The sequence below is a fragment of the Symphalangus syndactylus genome, chromosome 11, assembly GCF_028878055.3.
Source record: "Symphalangus syndactylus isolate Jambi chromosome 11, NHGRI_mSymSyn1-v2.1_pri, whole genome shotgun sequence".
In the NCBI taxonomy this organism is placed as follows: Eukaryota; Metazoa; Chordata; class Mammalia; order Primates; family Hylobatidae; genus Symphalangus; species Symphalangus syndactylus.
The window spans coordinates 114,946,555-114,967,740 of record NC_072433.2 but is presented as its reverse complement, the minus strand read 5'-3'; the positions used below and the strand labels follow the sequence as shown (position 1 = coordinate 114,967,740).

The following is a 21,186-nucleotide window of genomic DNA, read 5'->3' as shown; positions in this document are numbered from 1 at the left end:
GCCAAAAGCTTCAGTCCCTCACAGTAACCATAGGTTGTAGTACTGCTCTGCTTCTCCAGCCTCAGCTACTCTGGAATTTTCTATGCCCCAACTTTCACGTTAGAGAGGTGTTTTCATGGCTTGAATCTGGAGTCTGTAGCTCTGAGAAGTAACCACTCTCTTCATGACATCAGGGACTTGGGTGGACACTGATGTAAATGTTTTGAAATCCTTTAATTAGTCACCTTACTAACAGTCTTCATCCTGCTCTTTCCCCTAGTTCCCACTGGTTCTGCTCTTTGGATTATTTGGGGGCACAGTTGGGAAAACACACTCTGTTTGACCTTCTGTTTCTTCTATATGAGATTGTGGTTTCCTCAGCTCTCTTAGTTTCCACTTACGATCTAGTCTGAATGACTCCATATCCTCTAGAAATTTGATTGGTTGCAGTACTTTCGAATTTCCCACTCTATTACGGATTCACTTTTTATGTGTATGTATATGTGGCTTTCTGTCATCTTAATGGGATTTCTTTCCCCCACAGTAAACTTTTGTATTCAGTTAGCCAATGTGAACCGGAAAGCCAACTCTTTGTTTAGGACTTCAATATATAACCAGGACTTTCCCTTTTTATTATTCCCTGTGTTGAAAAGGATTTAGAACAGATGTCTCAAATCAGGTCAGAAGTATTCTTTTTATTTTTTGGGACAGAGTCTCGCTCTGTCGCGCAGGCTGGAGTGCAGTGGTGTGATCTCGGCTCACTGCAACCTCTGCCTCCGAGTTCAAGCGATTCTCCTGCCTCAGCCTCCTGAGTAGCTGGGATTACAGGCATGCACCACCACGCCCGGCTAATTTTTGAATTTTTATTAGAGACGGGGTTTCACCACATGTTGGTCAGGCTGGTGTCAAACTCCTGACCTCAGGTGATCCACCCGCCTCGGCCTCCCAAAGTGCTGGGATTACAGGCGTGAGCCACTGCGCCCGGCCCAGGTCAGAAGTATTCTGAGCTATGCCCAAACATGCTGTTTTCTGCTTCATGATTACAGTCTCTTGCTGAGACACATGTCAGATGTCTTCTACTTCAGGGTAAGAACTTGGGGACCACCTTTATCTCAAAGGCTCAAACTTTGAGCATGTTTCTCAAAATCCACTTTACATTTATCTCAGGAAGTATCAGAACCTTTATACAACAAGAACTCCTGGTTATCTTTTCATCCCAGAGTCTCCAAGGATATACAGATTAGGTCCCCTCAAATTCACTCATGTTTGTGTAACATTTCTCACCTTATCTAGACTTTTACACTGGTATTTCATTTGAGCCTCTTGATAATTTTCTTGTAGTTATAGAATATTATCCTCATTTGGCACATGAGGAAATTGATTCAGACAGGTTCTTTGCCAAATTATACAAATACAAATTGGAAAAGCCAATTCATAAGCCTCAGAATTCTTTTTCTGAGTACAGTGTTTTGCTTCTATACCTCCTGTGGACTGCAGTATAGAAAGCTGAGGTGAGATCAATATCCTTAGACCAAGATTGGTTTTAAATCTAGATATGTATCCTTGAGGCTAGACAGTAATTGAACTAGACTCTAGGAATTTGGTTCAATATTTACTGAGAAGAGTATGTCTGCCGATGACAGATTAAGTTTTTATATTATTTTAAAAAGTCGTAGAACTAGCTACTCCTTAAAGAAGCTCCCCTGAGAAAAACATAGGAATTTCATGAATTATTTCTTTAAGATGCTTGGTGACCTGTATTAACTCCATTTTTCTGTGCAGGTTCACTTTATTGTGTGTATCAGTGATTTATTGCTGTTTAACAGGCCCCTTCCATGCCCCAAGCTTAGTAGCTTAACACAGCTGCCATTTATTATTGCTCCCAAATTTACCAGTCAGCCGGGTAGTTCTGCTGATCCAGCCAGACTTGGCTAATCTCTGCTGGGCTCACTCATGTGTCTGTGGTCAGCTTGCGGATTGACTGGAGGCTAGCTGTTGTACTCATGTGTTTGGTCATTGGCTGGCTTGCTACTGGCCAGGATGATGCCTCTTATCCAGCAGGACAACGCAGCTTTATTCATGTGGTGGTGTCCAAGCTCCAAGACAGCAAGTGGAAGCAAGCCTTTTGAGCTCTAAGATTAGAAGTGGTACAATGTCACTTCTGCATTTTGTTGGTCGAAATAATTCATAAAGCCAGTCCAGGTACAAAGAGTAGTGAGGGAGTTGCAAAGTCATATTTAAAGGGTCATGAATACAGAAAGAAGAATTGCCATAATTTTTGCAAACAATCTATCACACCTGGCCTTTGTACACATGCCTCAGTTGCTATGAGTGTTGACTGCCAAAGGGTCACAGATGCCTCTGGCTATGAACAGACTTGTGTCACCTCAAAGTTCGTATGGTGAATCCCTAATCCCCAAAGTTACCGTATCTGGATATAGAGTTTTCAGGAGGTAATTAAGGTTAAATGAGATCATAGAGGTCGGGTCCTAACTCAATAAGGCTGTGACTTTATATGGAGAGAAAGAGCATTTTTTTTCTTTCTCTCTCTGCCATGTGAGGACACAGCAAGAAGGCAGCAACCTGCAAGCCAGGAAGCGGGCTCTCATAAGAAACCACCTGTGCTGGACCTTGATCTATGACTTCTATTCTCAGAACTGTGAGGAAATAGAGCCACCCAGTCTGTGCTATTTTGCTATGGCAGCCCAAGCTAACAAATACACCTCTCCACTTTTGAAGAATTATCCTGTGCTGAAGGGTACTGCCTTGCCCTAGAGATTATGCCCTCATCTTTCATTTCGGAGGAAGGAGGTGCAGCTCACAGCAAATGGCTCATGGATGTGGGAGTATAAAAGGCTGGTCCTCAATAGGCAACAACGCTGTATGATTTAAGCCCCAGAGCCTTCCTGTGGATCAAGGCAAGGCTAGGTTTTGTCTGAGACCACATCCTTGCTCTTTTATCCCTCTCTAGTCTTACTTTCGTCTCCCCTTTACAGGTTTTTCGTGATGAGGACTCTCAGTAATTCATAGGCACCCAATTCCCTGACTCAGGACCTATTTCTAGGGATCCCTACCAAGACAGATGTTTTATGATCATAGGATATTAAAAGACAGCCCTTGTCATTAGTACATATTTATAAGCAGAGTTGCATATTTTAGCTTAGTTGCAGTCTCTGTGAAATTTCAAAATGCTTTTCTACACTTTGATAAAAATAACAAGGGTTATTAACATTTGCTGAGTGCTTACTAGGCTCTCCGCTGAGTATATAACATATGTTCTCATTTAATCTTCACCATAACCATATGAGATAGCTACTGTTACTCTCAGTTTTTATACTTCTAGTGTTTTCTAAATCATTTTGTATCTGGGATTTTGGTCTATGATTCTTTGCTCTAGCAACAAAAGACTTCTGGGCCTGCATAAAAATAGACTTTGGCACATGACATTCAGGAAACACCTGATAAGTGTCACGGACAAGACAAGTTGGCCTTTCTTCAACTTGAAAAATCAGGACTTGGCCGGGCGCGGTGGCTCACGCTTGTAATCCCAGCACTTTGGGAGGCCGAGGCGGGCGGATCACGAGGTCAGGAGATCGAGACCACGGTGAAACCCCGTCTCTACTACAAATACAAAAAATTAGCCGGGCGTGGTGGCGGGCGCCTGTAGTCCCAGCTACTCGGAGAGGCTGAGGCAGGAGAATGGCGTGAACCCGGGAGGCGGAGCTTGCAGTGAGCCGAGATCGCGCCACTGCACTCCAGCCTGGGCGACAGAGCGAGACTCCGTCTCAAAAAAAAAAAAAAAAAAAAAAAAAGAAAAATCAGGACTCTCTGGATTCATTATTGAACAGTATTGACAGGGAAACCTAATGGTCTATGGAACATTCCTGTTCAAAACCCTAAATTTTTTCAGTGAAGTTAGCTGGTAATTGTGGTGTGCTACTTTGGTGTTTCAAAGTGCTTTGCTAAATAATACATTTGTGGGTCTAGGCATGTCCATCTTAGTTTTTAAAAAGTTTTACCCTCTCAAGTTTCCGCTAAGTAAGGTTCATTCATACAACAAGCATGTCTTAAGTATTCATCACTGCTTGTTAAGTAATTCTCTCTCTCTCTCTCTCAATCGCTCTCTCTTTGTATATATATATGTGTGTGTGTGTGTGTATGTGTTGTGGGCATCACAGTAAGATAAAAAATGAGTCCATATCAACTGTTCAAGTCAGTGAATCCCTAATTTCAGCAGCTGCAGCAGGAAATAGGAAATCTTATAAAGGGAGGGTCAAGGAACAGGCATCAATTCTTTGTTAGTTGCATGGCAATGCTTTGTCTTTTTCAGTTTAGGTGGAAATGGCCTCTGGCTCCAAGGGAAAATCCAGAAAGGAAGACCAGATAATACTGTGTTTGGCATGATCCTAAGCCAGAAACCAAGGCTTAAAGGACTGTCCTCAATGTTACACAGCTAGGAAGTGGTGCAATCAGAAATTGATCTGGGGTGCACCACTGCCAGCTGAAATAGCAGGAAATGAAAGAGTAAGCAACGTGATGGATGTAAAGGGTGCTTCCTGGAGAGCAGCTCATATGGTGCAAAGTTTCTTCTACAATGAAAGCAAACTCCAACAGGTAGCATTCCATGTAGCTTTCATGATTCCACCTACCTGAACTAGATCCCTGTAAGTTTATTAAGGGGATTGTAGCTGGACTTACAAAATTAAATCGGTTACCCAGAAGTAGAACAGCCATTTGAAGAGAAGGGGAGCTTGAGAGACAGACAGAATAATGAATATGTCTCTGATTCTGGTTGGTTTGAAATGTCTGCTACAACTGATGAGAAAATGCTAAGAGGCTTAAACTTTGGAGTTTTGTAAAGAAAGTTTCTCTGGAAAGTAAATAATAAAGACATAATTCTTTCAGTGAAAGAAACACAGCCTAATTTAACAGGAGATTTGGAACCTTGTTCTGCAAGGAACCAGAGATTGAAGGCTGCCACTGGGCATTCTATGAATTCCCATGGAGTGGGGGTACTCACTGGCATCGAGCCCATGAGTGGCCCGTTTGCACACCACATACGAAGGATCCACATGGATAGCTTAAGTTCCCCCAAACCATTTGTTTTATCTAAAAGAAACACAGTCACCCCAGAGGCTTATGGATGTTCAGTCTAGTCTCACTTTTAAAGGATTTTTATGTATCCTTGTGTCTTTGAAGGCAAAACTAGCAACTGCTTTTTACATCTATCCAAGCTAATCTTTCCCTGCTTTAAGCAGGCAGACAGGAAATGCAGTTTGCCTCTATTGCCTAACATGCAGGAGGTATATAAAAGAGAGAAATAAGAAAAAAAAGTGACAGCATAAGGTAAACAGACTGGGTGAGATCAAAAAAGGAAAATAGGAGCCTGGTGAGCAATCCTTGGCAGGGTGCCTAGAGCAGCTTCAGGAGAGGGACAGAGCCCAGCAAGAGCATTTCCTGCTTTGGGTTAAAACAATAAATTCAGCTATCCTCTATGAGGTGGTCTATTTATCCTGTGCAGCATTAGGTCATTAATTTGAAAATTACAGGTAGTAATCAGCAGTTATTTTTTTAACACCTAGATGAATGGGCCTCTCCCTGCTTCACCCACTGTACACCTGGGTTATATTAATATTATCTGGTGTATGGGTAGTTTCCCAGAAAGTTTCAGCCTGCGTGAAAGCTTGAACAGCCTTGTCGCTTCTCTAAAACTTCTTGTGTTTTCTATATACTTCTATTTCCCTCAGCCCATAATCTTCAATAGAAACTAAAGGATAATCACCATATAAGCTAATAACAAGTATTTTTTTCATAATCATAATAATTGCTGGAATTAACAAAATCCTAAATTGTCTTCTGTCACAGCATATCCGAGTGGCTTCATGTTTGCCTGCCTTTCAGTAGTCATCAGTTTCCCTCATCCACAGGACTTTGGAAGCTTCCTAAGTACTCCTTGCTATCATTCCGCCTGGCCTTTCTTCAGGAAATGGATAATTCTGGCTTTCTCTTTTCACATTGCCAGCTTGAAAAACCTTGGAGTTAGGGGAATTTGCCTTAGATGTCTAGCTATATGACTATAAACTGTTTCCCATGTCAAAGTTTCCTGATGCTTATACAACCTATCAGACCACAGTCCTTTGAACTCTGGGCAGGTGTATGGTTTTACAGTGCAATATTTTAAGAGAATTTGTTTTAATCTTCCAGCTAAGCCTCTTTATACAAACAGGGCTGCCAAGAGAACAAATGCAACTCACTTACAAGTTGTTTGTCTAGTTAACACTAAGTACGCAAATCAGTTTCCTGTTCACACAAAGGATTTTCTTGTGTTTGAAATCTTTGACCAACAGTACGTTGGCTTGGATTTTTATGGAGAATTCACAATGTTAATTATCTATAGTGCTCTGTGCACCAGGATGTGAGGTGACTTAGTAAGCAGCTGGTTAGTAGCAAACAAGTATATTGCCTGAGTTTTTGAAAAGGACCTTTGTGTGCATAGTGGGGAGGCACCACAAAGGGCCCACATGGAAACAGAGGTTCAGCATGCAGTGAAAGGTATCAGGAAGTTGGAAGACAGCACAGAGGAAGGGAAAAGGAAAGCTTTATTGTAAGGATAAAACTAAGACAAGGGATTACAAATCATTAATTTTTTTCTCAGGGTTTTTGTTCAAGGTTTTCCTCTTATGCTACTTTTCTTGCATGTGTTTCTTCCTTTTTCTTTAAGAAAAATGAAGGCATTCACATCAATAAGCATTTTCAAAGAGACCCGAGTCTTGAGTCTTAATGCAATAGGACTGCATTATCATTAAAAGACAAGTTGTATGCAGCATCAGCAACAGAAGCCCAGCAGCCAGAGCCATATGGGAGCATTGCTAATATGTACAGTACAACACAGAGATACTTAACTGTAGAAGCATAACCTCCCCCCACCCATGTATGCATTTATGTACTTTATTCTCATTGCCAAGCTCTTTAAATTTTTTCTCTTCACTCATTTACCTAAGGCTGTTTCCCTTCAGCCCAGAGAAGTTAGACATAACTTGCACATTGCCCTGGGAAAAGAAAGATGCTATGCAACTGGAATAACAAAGGTAGCATAGTCTTGATTCTTAAGCTCAAAACTGCTGGTTTAGAAGGAAGACAGAAAAAAATCAGAAGCATCCTTATAGAACTAGTATCTCTTATGGTCAAATCTGGGAAATGGGAATATGATGGAACCCTTTCTGTGTGTGCATTTTGGAAAATAGAGTGAAACTTATAACCATGGTTTGAACTAGGCAATAGCAATTCTCAGGGAAATGATCCTTTCTCCCATGCCACTCTGATATGGCAGCTGACAGGTATAGATGAGAACTGGTGACACAGTGGATCCAGGCAGGAGAGGGCCAGAAAGAGTCTCCTCAGTTTTATGTGCTCTTGAAGTTGTGGGCAAAAGCATGTGAAAAGTTCCCCAAGCCCCTAGAGCAGGTCACTGATCCAAGCTGAGAAGAACCACTATGCTACATAGGTCTTGTTGTGGCAGGAATGAGATGTTGCATTGTTAGCAGGGGGTTGAAGCTACCTGCTAGCAGATGGATGACAGGATGCTACATGGGAGCCAGGCCAAGGTCTGCAGCTCCTCCAGCCACCATGGGAATAAGCACCACACTTTGTCCCTGCCCAGGACCAGATAGGATGAGTCACACCTGGAGCAGGAGGCCAGCATGGGCCTGACACAGATATGGACACCTGCTGCCCACTGCTGCAGGGGTGCCATCTGCTTACATTCTCTCACAGCTTATTAGTGTCAACCCCAGGAGGAGGATACATAAAAACAATTCATAACAGGCTGTTTTTTTTTTCTACTAAATTTTATATTTGAGATAATTGTCAATTCACTTGCAGTAAGAAATAATACAGAAAGATCCGGGTACCATTTACACAGTATTCCCTAGTGGTAACAGTTTACAAAACAATGTAAACCACAGCCAGGATATTGTCAAGGTATAGAACATTTCCATCAACACAAGGAACTTCATGTTGCCCTTTTCTTTTTTTTTTTTCAGATGAAATCTTGCTCTGTTGCTCAGGCTGGAGTGCAGTGGTGTGAAATTGGCTCACTGCAACCTCACCTCTCGGGTTCAAGCGATTCTGCCTCAGCCTCTCGAGTAGCTGGGACCACAGGTACGCACCACCATGTCTGGCTAATTTTTGTATTTTTAGTACAGACGGGGTTTCACCATATTGGCCAGGCTGGTCTCGAACTCCTGACCTCATGATCCACCCGCCTCAGCCTCTCAAAGTGCTGGGATTACAGGCATGAGCCACCGCGCCTGGCCCATGTTGCCCTTTTATAAACATACCTGCTTCCCTCTCCAGCACTTACAGCTGGTAACCCCTAATCTGTCCTCTATTTCTATAATTTTGCTTTTCTGAGAAAGTCTTTATTTCTTCACTTTTGAAGAATAACTTTGCTGATATAAAATCCTAGGTTGGTGATTTCCCTTGTTCCTCTATGGGTAAGGTATTTTTTCCTCCTGTGGCCTTATTCAAGACTTTCTCTTTGTCTCTGCTTTTTTTTCACTTCAATATAATATGCATAAATATGTATGGGTTATTTATTGATTTTTTAATTTATTATTCTGCTTGGAATACTCTGAGCTTCTTGGATGTGTGATTTGATAACTACATTCACTTTGGAAAGTTCTCCACATTACTTCAAATATTTTCAGAGTGTCTAGCTATTGTAGTACCTTTGCCTTCACATATAGATTTTAGAATAATCTTTTAAATAGGTAAAAAAAATTGCTGGGATTTGACTGGAATTGTATTGAACCTGTATATTAATTTGGGGAGAGTGTCACTATATCGAGTCTACTAATCTATAAAGACAGTATTTATCTCCATTTGTTTAGACCTTCTTTGATTTTTTAAATTAGCATTTTACAATTTTCACCCTACAAGTCCTCTGTGTTTTGTTAGATTTACACCTAAGACATTTTTGTAAAAAGTGATTATAATGATAATGCATTTTTTATTTTAGTGTTTTTAATTACATGTTCATTGCTACTATATAAAAATACAATTAATTGTTGTATTTTTATCTTGTATCCTGAGACCTTGCTGAACTCATTTATTAGTCCTAGAAGGCTTGGTTTTTTTGTTTGTTTTGTTTTGTTTTTTTTTTTGTTTTTGATACTTGGGATTTTCTACAACTTTTCAAAGAGGGACAGTTTTATTTCTTCTTTTCCAACCTATATTCCTTTTCTTTTCTTTTCTTGCCTTATTGCACTGGCTGTGATTTCCAGCATTATGCTGAATAAGAATGGTGAGACTGGAAATTCTTGCTTTGTTCCCAGTCTTAGAAGGAAAGCAATCAGTCTTTCATTATTGAGTATAATGATACTTATAAGTTTTTTTATAAATGCTCTCCAGAAAGAGAGTAAGTTCTTTGTAAGAGAATAAGTTGATTAAGTTTCCTTCTATCTCTATTTGTCTGAGAGTTCTTAGTTACAGATACTGAATTTTGTCAAGTGTTTTTATCAATTGATATGGTCATGTAATTTTTTTAGCCTGTTAAAATTGTAGATTACATTGATTGAATTTAGCATATTGCACCAGTCTTGTATCTCTGGAATAAACTCCACTTGGTCATGGTCTATAATTATTCTTCATTATTGTTGAATACCATATGTTTTTATTTTACAGAATTTTTTGAGCCTATATTTTGAGCTATATTGGCCTTAATGTTGTTTGTCTGGTTTTGATATCAAGGCAATACTAGCTTTATATAATAAATTGAAAAGTGTCCCCTCCTTGTGATGGTTAATTTCATGTGTCAATTTGACTAGCCTAGTCTACAGTAACCAGATATTTGGTCAAACATTATTCTAGTTGTTTTTATGAACGTACTCTTTAGATGATAGTAACATGTAAATCCGCAGACATCAGGTAAAGCAGATTACCCTCCGTAATATGAGTGAACCTCATCCAACCCCGTATGAAGGCGGGAGAATTCTATCAACAGGCTACCTTTGGACACAAACTGCAACATCAACTCTTCCCTGGGTCTGTCATATGCTGGCCTACTTTACAGATTTTGGGTTTGCCAACCTCTGCAACCATATCAGTCAATTCCTTAAAATAAATTCCCTCTGTCTTTCTATAGTAGATATACACATATATATATATATATATATCAGCCTGGAGATTTCTTTTCTTGAGATCTCAGATGGTTAAACCAGGTTCCTTAATATTTATAGGTCTACTCAGATGGTCTGTTTCATTATTGGCTGAGTTGTTGTAATTCATATTTTTTGAGGAATTGGTCCATTTCATCTAAATTGTCAAATTTAGGTTTATAGACTTCTTTCTAGTATTCTCATATTATCCTTTGATGTTCATACTGATATCCCCTGTTACTGATATTGCATACTGTGTCTTCTTTCTTGTCAGTCTTGTGGACGTTGTCAATTATATTGATTTTTTAAAAAAAATCCTAGGTCTTTTTTTCATTGATTTTCTTTATTGTTTTATTGTTTTCTATTTAATTGACTTATTTTTATTATTTCATGCCATCTGCTTGCTTTGGGTTGATTTTGCTCCTCTTTTTCTAGTTTCTTTAGAAGAAACCTTAACTATTTATTTGAGACTTTTCCTCATTATTAATATTTACATTTGGGGCTATAAAATTCTATTCAGCACTGCTATAGAAATGTCCCACAAATTTTAATAGTAGTATTTTCATTTTCATTTAGTTCAATGTACTTTTAAAATTTTTCTTGGGACTTCTTTATCCCATGGCTTACGTATAGTGTTTGGCTTCTAAATTGGAGATTTTCCTATTATTGTTCTTTAATTGATTTCTAGTTTAATCCCATAGTGGTCAGAGAACACTATCTATATGATTTCAGTTCTTTTAAATTTTTTGCCATTGTTTTATGGCCCAAAATATGGTTTATCTTGGTATATGTTCCATGAGCACATAAGAAGAATGTGTATTATGGCCGGGTGCAGTGGCTCACGCCTGTAATCCCAGCACTTTGGGAGGCCGAGATAGGTGGATCATGAGGTCAAAAGATCAAGATCATCTTGGCCAACATGGTGAAACCTGCCTCTACTAAAACTACAAAAATTAGCTGGGCGTGGTGGCGTGTGCCTCTATTCCTAGCTACTCAGGAGGCTGAGGCAGGAGAATCGCTTGAACCCGGGAGGCGGAGGTTGCAGTGAACTGAGATCGTGCCACTGCACTCCAACTTGGGAGACAGAGCGAGGCCCCTTGTCAAAAAAAAAAAAAAAAAAAAAAAGAAAGAAAGAAAAAAAGAAGAATGTGTATTCTTCTTTTGTTGAGTGGAGTGTTCTATAAACTTTGATTAGATTCTAGTGATTAATAGTACCATTAAGTTCTATATCCTTGCTGATTTTCTGTCTATTAGGGGTGTTGAAATCTTCAGCTATAATTTTGGATTTATTTTTCCTTTTAGTTCGATCAGATTTCGTTTCACATGTTTTGCAGGTCTGTTTGGTGTATATACATTCAGCATTGCTATGTCTTCTTGGTCGACTGACTTTTTTAAAATCATAGTATAATGTTCCTTTCTCATGCTAGTGATTTTGATTCCTCTGAAGCCTATTTTATCTCTTAATAGAGCCACCCTTGCTTTCCTTTGATCACTGTTTGCATAATGCATCTCTTTTTGTTTAAAAAAATTTAATCAGTCTATGTTGTTATTTTTGAAATGAGTTTCTTAAAACTATATATTGAACATTATATAGTTTGATATATAGTTTAGTCTACCATTATCTATGTTTTAATCTGTGTATTTGGGCCATTTACATTTACATATAACCACTGCTATTACAGGGTTTAAGTCTGCATTTTGTTTCTTATTTTCTGTTTGCTCTTTTTCTCTGTTTAATTTTTTCTGTCTTTTGTGTTATTTGAATATTTTTTTAATTCAATTTTGATTCACTATACCATTTTTAAAGTGTATTTCTTTGTATAGCTTTTGTTAAGTGATTATTTTAGGTATTACATTCTATACTCACAACTTATTAAAATCTACTGTTGGCCAAGCATGGTGGCTCATACCTGCAATGCCAGCATTTTTGGAGGCCAAGACAGGTGGATAGCTTGACCCTGGGAGTTTGAGACCAGCCTAGGCAACATACTGAGACCCTGTCTCTACAATAAATTAAAACAAAACAAAACAAAACAAAATGCCAGGAGCACTGGTACACACCCGTAGTCCCAGCTACTTGGGAGACTGAGGTGGGAGGATGCCTTGAGCCCAGGAGATGGAGGCTGCAGTGAGCCGTGATTGAGTCACTGCACTCCAGCCCAGATGACAGAGTGATACCCATTCTCAAAGAAAAAAAAAAAATCTACCACTGGAGATGAAAAAGTATTGCAAGATTTCAAATATTTTTTTTTCTCATTACAACCTTCACCTCCTGGGCCTAAGTGATCCCCCACTTCAGTCTCCCAAGTAGCTGGGACAACAGGTACACATCTGGCTAATTTTTGTATTTTTTGTTGAGATGGGGTTTTACCATGTTGCCCAGGCTGGTCTCAAACTCCTGGGCTCAAGCGATCTGCCCACCTCGGCCTCCCACAGTGCTGAGATTACAGGTATGAGCCACTGTGCCTGGCTCTCAATGAATTTTTAATGTTAGTTCTCTTAATCCTGTGTGGATTATTTTCAGGCTGAAAGGTGTATCAGTGCCATTTCATTATCTAACCCATTGTGATTCTGTAGAACTCTTTCAAAGAAATGGAACAGAATGAAGACTCTTGTAAAATGCTCTCTGACAGGGAGGACAATTAAGTTGTTCATTTTGTGAAGCCACTATACTCCACCGTAATTTTGGTCACCAGAAGAGAAGGAAGAAGGATCTATGAGCATCTGATTGGTATAAGACACAGCATGGGTGTGCTTTCCCAAGTTATCTCACTTTAAGGGAAGTTCTAATCAACCTCATTCTGGGGTAATTTTCACCAGACTCATAACAAAACTTCACTGTCTCAGTGCTGGCTGGAAATAATACAAAAATTTTAACTCTCTCTTTTCATTTATCTGGGTGAAGTGCTAAAGAAGTTCAGATCAGTAGTTTCCTGTTTAGTCTTTAGCTATTACAGTTAATCGCGCCTACTTAAGACATCTGGAAAAACTCTAGTCGAATCAAACATAAAGGACAACTATTGTAGTACAAAGAAAAAAATAACTTGTATCTCGATTTTCCACTTAGTAACGTGACATATCTCATTTCATCCAAGGATTTACTCTGTAGAGAGCTCACTAAATCAGTAGAATGTTTGTTTTGTTTGTTTGTTGGGACTTACGACTTACAGATTTACCACACATTTCCCTATGGGGAAAAATCACAAATATCCCAACCTATTAAGGGTTATTACTAGTACTGATGAGAACAGATGTTTCTTGGGGTTGATCCCCTGGAAGATATTTTCCATGCATTTGGTTTGTAATGCAACTATTTTATTTTCCAATTTTAATTACTAAAAAGGAAATTTACTTATAGACACAGGCTCTCTTTTAAAAATTTAATTCCTTTTTCTCAGTAAAGATTGAGTTCTCTAGTTCTTGCTGAAAAAGTAGCAGATGGGAATAAGCTCTCGCAAATTATACGTCACTCTAGGGGCCTACTGAATTTCAATATTGGATGGAGTCTCAGGCAAGCGTCACTATGCTCTGATGCTTGAAACAACTCCCTCCATTATAGTTAGCCCTTCCACAGCCTGAGCTCCTGACTCACAGGCACTCTGACATCTTTACGAGATAACTGCTATATTTCACAACTGCGGAGCAAACACCAAGAAGGAAAAAAAACTATTCTGTCTTCAAAATCTCAGTTTATTAAAGTATGTAGCAACCAGCAATCTAGAGAACAACCTCATGGAATAGGTCTAAGTTTCTATGGCAAAATAGTATGATTGGGTAACTCCCAGAGGATAATCGGATTAATTTAAATTCTTGGCATCTTTGCTACGCTGGAGGTCAGGTAGAGAAGAAAGGAAGCCACGGCTCTTCTGTATCCCTAGACCTTCCTTCAGAAATCTGAATCTGCAGACTGAAGCCCTAGACCTTCATCTGAGTGCCTGAATCTGCAATCTACTGCAGATGCTAAATGACCTGGCTCTCTGAAGACTATCTGCCCCTACAAAGTAGCATTCATCCTCTCCAGAAGGTCCAGAGCATGGAGAATTTTTAAAAAATTCCTTCTAATCAATTTCAAATATATTTGTAAGAGAAACTATGGCATAGAAAACCTCTCCTTCTCCTGATTTCTTTTTACCAGCCATTTCTTGAACCTACTATTTAATAAGCTTAAAAGGTGTAGTAAACTTCTCTGAGGCAATAATAAGAAACTATATTATTCTATGCATAAATTTGGGCTAAATCTAGACATCTGACACGATTGCTAGAGCATATGATATGTACAAGCTCAGAATAAGTATTCAGTAACTTTCTTGAGTGAACGAGTGAATATATACTCTGGCTGTTAATCTATTTTAAAAAAATAGAAAGCTTTAACAAAAATGACAGTGTGGTGAGAAGATTTATACTTCAGTACTGCTCTGTAAGTCTTTGAATAGTAGAGGATGGTATGGCAGAGAAAGAGACTTTGTTTTAGCTTAAACACTCTCATATGAATCCAGGCTTGGTGGCTCATAGCTGTAATCCCAGTGCTTTGGGGAGGCCAAGGCAAAAGGATTGTTTTAGGCCAGGAGTTCAAGACCAGGCTAGGCAATAAATTGAAACCCCATCTCTGCAAAAAATTAAAAAATTAGCCAGGTGTGATGGCATGTGCCTGTGGTCCTAGCTACCAGGGAGGCTGAAGTGGGAGGATTGCTTGAGGCCAGAGGTTCAAGGTTGCAGTGAGCTATGCTTGTACCACTGCCCTCCAGCCTGGGTAACAGAGTGAGATCCTGTCTCAAAACAAACAGACAAACAAAAAAGACATACAAAACTTTGATACGAGTTATCAGCAGCTGGATTTCTAGAGTTATGGCTTTAATTCATCTTTGGAGATGCCTTCCTTTATATTAGAAAGTCACAAAAATGGTCATTTAATTATGAGAATGCAAATACCTACTTCTTGAGATGGAAGTCACCATATATCTGAGTGCAGATGCACAGCTTGAGATACTAAGCAGTCTGTAAAGTAGTGTGTATTGAGAACATTTCCTCCTAAATATAGATTTTTATAGGACTTCTGGTATCCCACTGAGAGTGTCATTTAGATTTGAATAACCCAGGTTCTAGGACATATAGTTGGAGTTCGTGAGATCAGGCCGCTGACCTTAAAGGGAAGTTTGAAGATCAAGTGAGTAGAATGTCTATATGTGGGTAGAATGTCTATATGTGGGTATCCTGCCTTCAGAAAATGCTGGTTCTGGTAGTAATCACTTACCTATTTACCTATGCTTGTGATGTGGATAAAATGACATTTTGCTATCAGAATTCCCCACCGCATACGAAACAGATTGACAAAGAAAGATTTATAAGCTGTCTTCAAGTCATGAGAATGAGGCAGTGGGCTCTTAGTAACTTTCTTTAGGTTTTCTTTTCCTTCTTTATTATACATTTGGAAATAGGTATTAATGTTAAATATAGGATGTACTGCACTCATTTTGAATGTTTATTTTGGACTATAAATCAAAAGTTCACAACCATAGCATACCAAATCAGACCTGGTATACACAATTGAGAGTATTTCAGGCACGGTTTACACACCTATAGGACCAGGCAGGCAAGACAAATGCCTTAAGCAGCCTGCATAAAACAATAGGAAATGGTGGAACCTGGAGCAAAGTGTAGAGTGCAGCCCCTACCCTTCTTAAAGGAATTTACTTTAAAACAAAACAAAATAAAACAAAATGAGCAAACAAAAAACAAAACAGTGTTCTGTGCTGAACAAAACAGTCAGTCAGTTGAATCTGGACCACTTTTTGGACCCCTATGGAGGAGCAAGCATGAGAAAGAAGATACCCATGGAAAACTGTTTTTCTTATAAATGGGCTGGAGGCCGACTTGAGAAAGGGGGTATAAGCAATAAATATCTTTGTTGTCTAACTGCACAGGAGTGGTGAGTGATGAAATGTATACTGGCCTGGGGGCTACAGATCCTGGTTCTGGCATTTTCTTTTTATAAGTTTAGGACTAGTTATCTAGCTAAAACCATCTCATGATGATCAGATAAAATAATCTATTTGAAATGTTTTAAATAACTGTAAATTGCTGTGTAAATATTAGTTACATTCCTATATATATAGCTGATGGTTAGTAAATGCAGGTCTGGAACAAGATAGTGGGCATCCACAATGGGTATTTGTCGTTCCTTTCACTATCACCACACCAACTGTATTTCAGTAGGAGCTAGGCAATAAGGCACACTTTTTTATTGCAAGGCCAAAGATTATATTATCAGCATTTTTCTTTTAATGATAACTCACTGTTATCATTGCTTGGACCTCATATGACAAAGGGCTAGTTTAGGGCTAGTTCTTTCTCTTCCATTCTGCTATCATCCATTGCCTGTGATATCATCATGCCATATGAAAAGGGTGATATCAGATAATGAACTGTTGGTGAAGCTTATTTGTGACATTTAGGAAAATGGATTAAAGAGTTATTAAACCACATGCCATGTGATTTTCCCGTCCAAGAACAGAAAGATTGGGTACTATTGGAATTGTGCACGAAGGGTCATTCTTTGTTAAACAAAAAACAATAGTAAACCATAGAGATGGAAATGGTCAGATAATTAAATGTCATCCTGCCACAAACTCATGTTACCGAAAATGTACAACACCATGCTAAATATGCAAAAGCGGGAAGCATTCCCCTAGAAAACTGGAACAACACAAGGATGTACTCTGTCACCACTCCTATTCAACATAGTACTGGAAGTCCTAGCCAGAGCACTCAGTCCAGGGAAAGAAAGAAAAGGCATCCAAATAGGAAGAGAAGAAGTCGAACTATCTCTGTTTGCAGATGATACGATTCTATACCTAGAAAACCCCATAGTCTCTGCAAAAGCTCCTAGATCTGCTAAACATCTTCAGCAAAGTTTCAGGATACAAAATCAATGTACAAAAATCATTTGTGCGTATACACCAACAACATCCAAACTGAGAGCCAAATCAAGAACACAATCCCATTCACAATAGCCAAAAAAGGAATAAAATGCCTAGGAATACAGCTAGATACAGAGGGATGAAAGATCTCTACAATGAGAATTATAAAACACTGTTCAAAGAAATCAGACATGACACAAACAAATGGAAAAACATGCCATGCTGATGAATAGGAAGAATCAATACAGCTAAAATAACCATACTGCCCAAAGCAATTTAGAGAATCATTGCTATTCCTATTAAACTACCAATGATATTCTTCATGAAATTAGAAATAAAAACTATTTTAAAATTCATACGGAACCAAAACAAAGCTCAAATAGCTAAGGCAATTCTAAGCAAAAAGAACAAAGCTGGAGACATCACATTACCTGACTTCAAACTATACTACAAGGTTACAGTAATGAAAATAGCATGGTACTGGTACAAAAACAGACACACAGACCAATGGAACAGAAGAGAGAGCCCGGAAATACTGCCACAAACCTACAACCATCTGCCCTTTGACAAAGTTTACAAAACAAGCATGGGAAAAGTAAGCTGTACTCAAAAAATGGTGGGACACTAGCTATATTCAAAAAATGTCTGGGTGGGATAACTAGGTAGCCATATGCAGAAGATTGAAACCGGACCCTGTCCTTACACCATATACAAAAATCAATTCAAGATGGATTAAAGACTTAAATGTTAAGACTTAAACTATAAAAACCCTGGAAGATACCCTAGAAAACACCATTCTGGATACAGGTCAGGGCAAAGATTTTGTGACAAACACACCAAAAGCAATTCCAACAAAAACAAAAATTGACAAATGGGACCAAATTAAACTAAAGAGCTTCTGCACAGCAAAAGAAACTATCAGCAGAATAAACAGACAACCTACAGAAGGGGAGAAAAAAATTGCCAAATATGCATCCTACAAATGTCTAATATCCAGAATTTATAAGGAACTTAAACAAATTACCAAGAAAACAACAAACAACTCCATTAAAAAGTGGGCAAAGGGGATGAACAGACACTTTTGAAAAGAAGATATACATGTGGCCAACAAACATGAAAAAATGCTCAACATCTCTAATCATTAGAGAAATGCAAATCCAAATCACAATAATATACAATCTCACGTCAGTCAGAATGGCTATTATTAAAAGTCAAACAAAGCCAGGCATGGTGGCTCACGCCTGTAATCCCAACACTATGGGAGGCCGAGGTGGGTGGATCACGACGTCAGGAGATGGAGACCATTCTGGCTAACATGGTGAAACCCTGTCTCTACTAAAAAATACAAAAAATTAGCTGGGCCTGGTGGCAAGCGCCTGTAGTCCCAGCTACTTGGGAGGCTGAGGCAGGAGAATGACATGAACCCAGGAGGTGGAGCTTGCCAAGATGGCACCACTGCACTCCAGCCTAAGTGATAGAGCAAGACTCCGTCTCTAAAAAAAGAAAACAAGAAAAAAGTCAAAAAAAATAAGACATGCTGGTAAGGTTGCAGAGAAAAGGGAATGCTTATGTGCTGCTGGTGGTCATGTAAATTAGTTTAGCCATTGTGGAAAGCAGTGTGGCGATTTCTCAAAGAACTTAAAACAGAGTACCATTTGATCTAGCAATCCCATTATTGAGCATATACCCAAGGGAACATAAATCGTTCTGCCACAAGACACATGCACACATATGTTCATTGCAGCACTATTCACAGTAGCAAACTCATGGAATCAACCTAAATGCCCATCAATGGTAGACTGGATAAAGAAAATATAGTACGTATATACCATGAAATACTATAGCCATAGAAGGAATGAGCTCATTTCCTTTGCAGCAACATAGATGAAGCTGGAGGCCATAATCGTAAGCAGATTAATGTCAGGGAAAAGAAAACCAATATTTGTTCTCACTTATAAGTGAGCTAAACTCACTTGTAAGTGGGAGCTAAACCTTGAGTCCATGTGAACACAAACAAGGGAACAACAGACACCAAGGCTTACTTGAGGGTGCAGGGTCGAGAGAGGGAGAGTGTCTGGCTTTGAAAATGATTTCTTTGGGAAACTGAAAATAAGAACTGTTTTTTGTTTTTTTTTGTTTTACCATAAAAGTCCTAATTTCATTAGGTGTGGGAAATTTCATGGCGAGGCCTGTCTTTTGCTGTGAACTTTGTCCCAGTGTACTTGTTCTTCTATTTTAAAAAGGTTATTTCCTACTTGAACTCGATTCTCCTCTTTTAGCAGGAAAGTTCTCTTGTGTGTGGGAAATCTTAATAAAAAATTTTGTTCTAAAACCATGGAGAAATAATAATTATTTCTTTATAATTTGTCTGTTATTTTTTGTTGTCTAATTTCAAATTATAAGAATCAAGCTTTGAATCTCATTTGGCTTCCTAAGTCTTTTTAAAATGTTTAAAAAAACCTTTTAGAATAGTTTTGTCTTTGCAGTTCCTATACTTGATAACTGCCAGATAAACATTATTTTTACTTAAGCCTATAACATTTATCAACAATTCCCTTTTTATTGCATTAAACCAAAAATTATTTATTTCAGTGTAATATAGAAGAAAATGATTGGATTTTGAAATAAGCAGAGAGAGTATAGGAGATAATCAGAATTAGATTAGATTCATTCTTTTCCAGAAATGTACTTAGAAAGTACTATAATTTATCTGCTTTTGCTGAACTGAATACTAGAGTAACCCCTGGGCCAGTTACTCCAATGGCTTGCTTTTCTGCTAATTTTTAACAAGTTTATTGCTATGATTTCAGCTTCCATGAAAGTATTTGGAAGTCCACTAATATAATAATGAAACTAAATTGTTAAATCCAACATTTACCTAAATTGGTTAGAAATGTTACATATTTAACTTTCTATCTGAGATAAGTTCATGCCAGGTAAAAAAGGAGAATTAAAACTATGTATATAGTTCTGTAAATGTTTTTATACTATTAGAGAATGGCTTGTGTTACTCTTGTTAGGTACCTTATTTCCTGGATTTTCAGTTATTTTTGAATCGGATATATTACCTAATGATTTGCTGAATTTTCATTTAAAAATAGGATCATTAGCATATTAATTGCTTTGTTATATTTATACACAATATTTTAATGGTCAGTGTGAACTGCTTCAGCAACCCGATTTGCTCTAAGAAAATGAGATTTGTGTTTACAATGTAGTCTATAATCTGATTTTCAGTTCGTCTGAACCAGGTATTTAGCACAATTTGAAGTTTACTACTCAATTCTCTAGAGGTTTGGCAGGACATAGAATTGAACTTTGGGGCATACAATCACAAAGAGATTCAGCTGGGAATGTGAATTTTTCCACTTTTGAATTTCTCAGGTTGGGCACGGTGGCTCATGCCTGTAATCCTAGAGCTTAGGAAGGCCAAGGCAGGAGGATTGCTTGAGGCCAGGAGTTCGAGACCAGCCTGGGTAACATTCCAAAACCCAGTCTCTATAATAAACTAAAACAATTAGCTGAGTGTGGTGGCTCATGTCTGTGGCCCCAGCTACTCCGGAGGCTGAGACAGGAAGACTGCCTGTACCCAGGAGGTTGAGGCTACAGTGAGCTATGGTTGCACCACTGCACTCTAGTCTGGGCCACAGAGTGAGACCCTGTCTCTAAATGATATTAAATTAATAAACAAATAAGGGAAAAGAATAAATTTCTCAGAGGCCAGTAACACTCCTCCCATCCCCTCTCCTCCAACCCTGGATACTTAAAAATTTCTTGTTACTAAGATGTCCCTAACAGAGATTACTCTATTCATACCTTTGGGCCAAATTTCCTCCCCACTTCTAATTTGGCAGTAACCTAGACGTGAGTCAAGATCAGCTTCTTGTAAAGATGGTTTTGCAGGGTAATATGACCCTTGATGCTTTCTTCTTCGGTGGCTGGTCCTCAGATATTTAGAGGTGATAGGCTCAATTAATTATTAATAGCAGCTCCTGCTCTGCCTGTTACTTCATCTCCACTGTAAGGCTGCTTTCATACTGAGGGGCTACTCAGGGCATTAGCCAGGGGAAACTGATCTAGAAGTTGACACACTGCTATCCGGAATGTGATGAAAATTTCTCTCTCTCTCTCTC

At 38.7% G+C, this 21,186-nt stretch overlaps 1 protein-coding gene across 12 annotated transcripts in view; it reads left to right on the top strand.

Annotated features, from left to right (window-relative positions):
- LOC129493261 (uncharacterized) overlaps positions 1–21,186 on the top strand; it is a 147,155-nt gene that overhangs the window by 121,020 nt on the left and 4,949 nt on the right. For 9 of the 12 annotated variants that reach the window (XR_010114506.1, XR_010114507.1, XR_008661091.2 and 6 more), the window contains one exon: positions 8,022–8,139. The exons of the other annotated variants lie outside the window; for them this stretch is intronic. The gene's annotated coding sequence lies outside the window, so the exon portion shown is untranslated. The remainder of the gene's footprint in view (positions 1–8,021; positions 8,140–21,186) is intronic. 12 annotated transcript variants of the gene reach the window in all.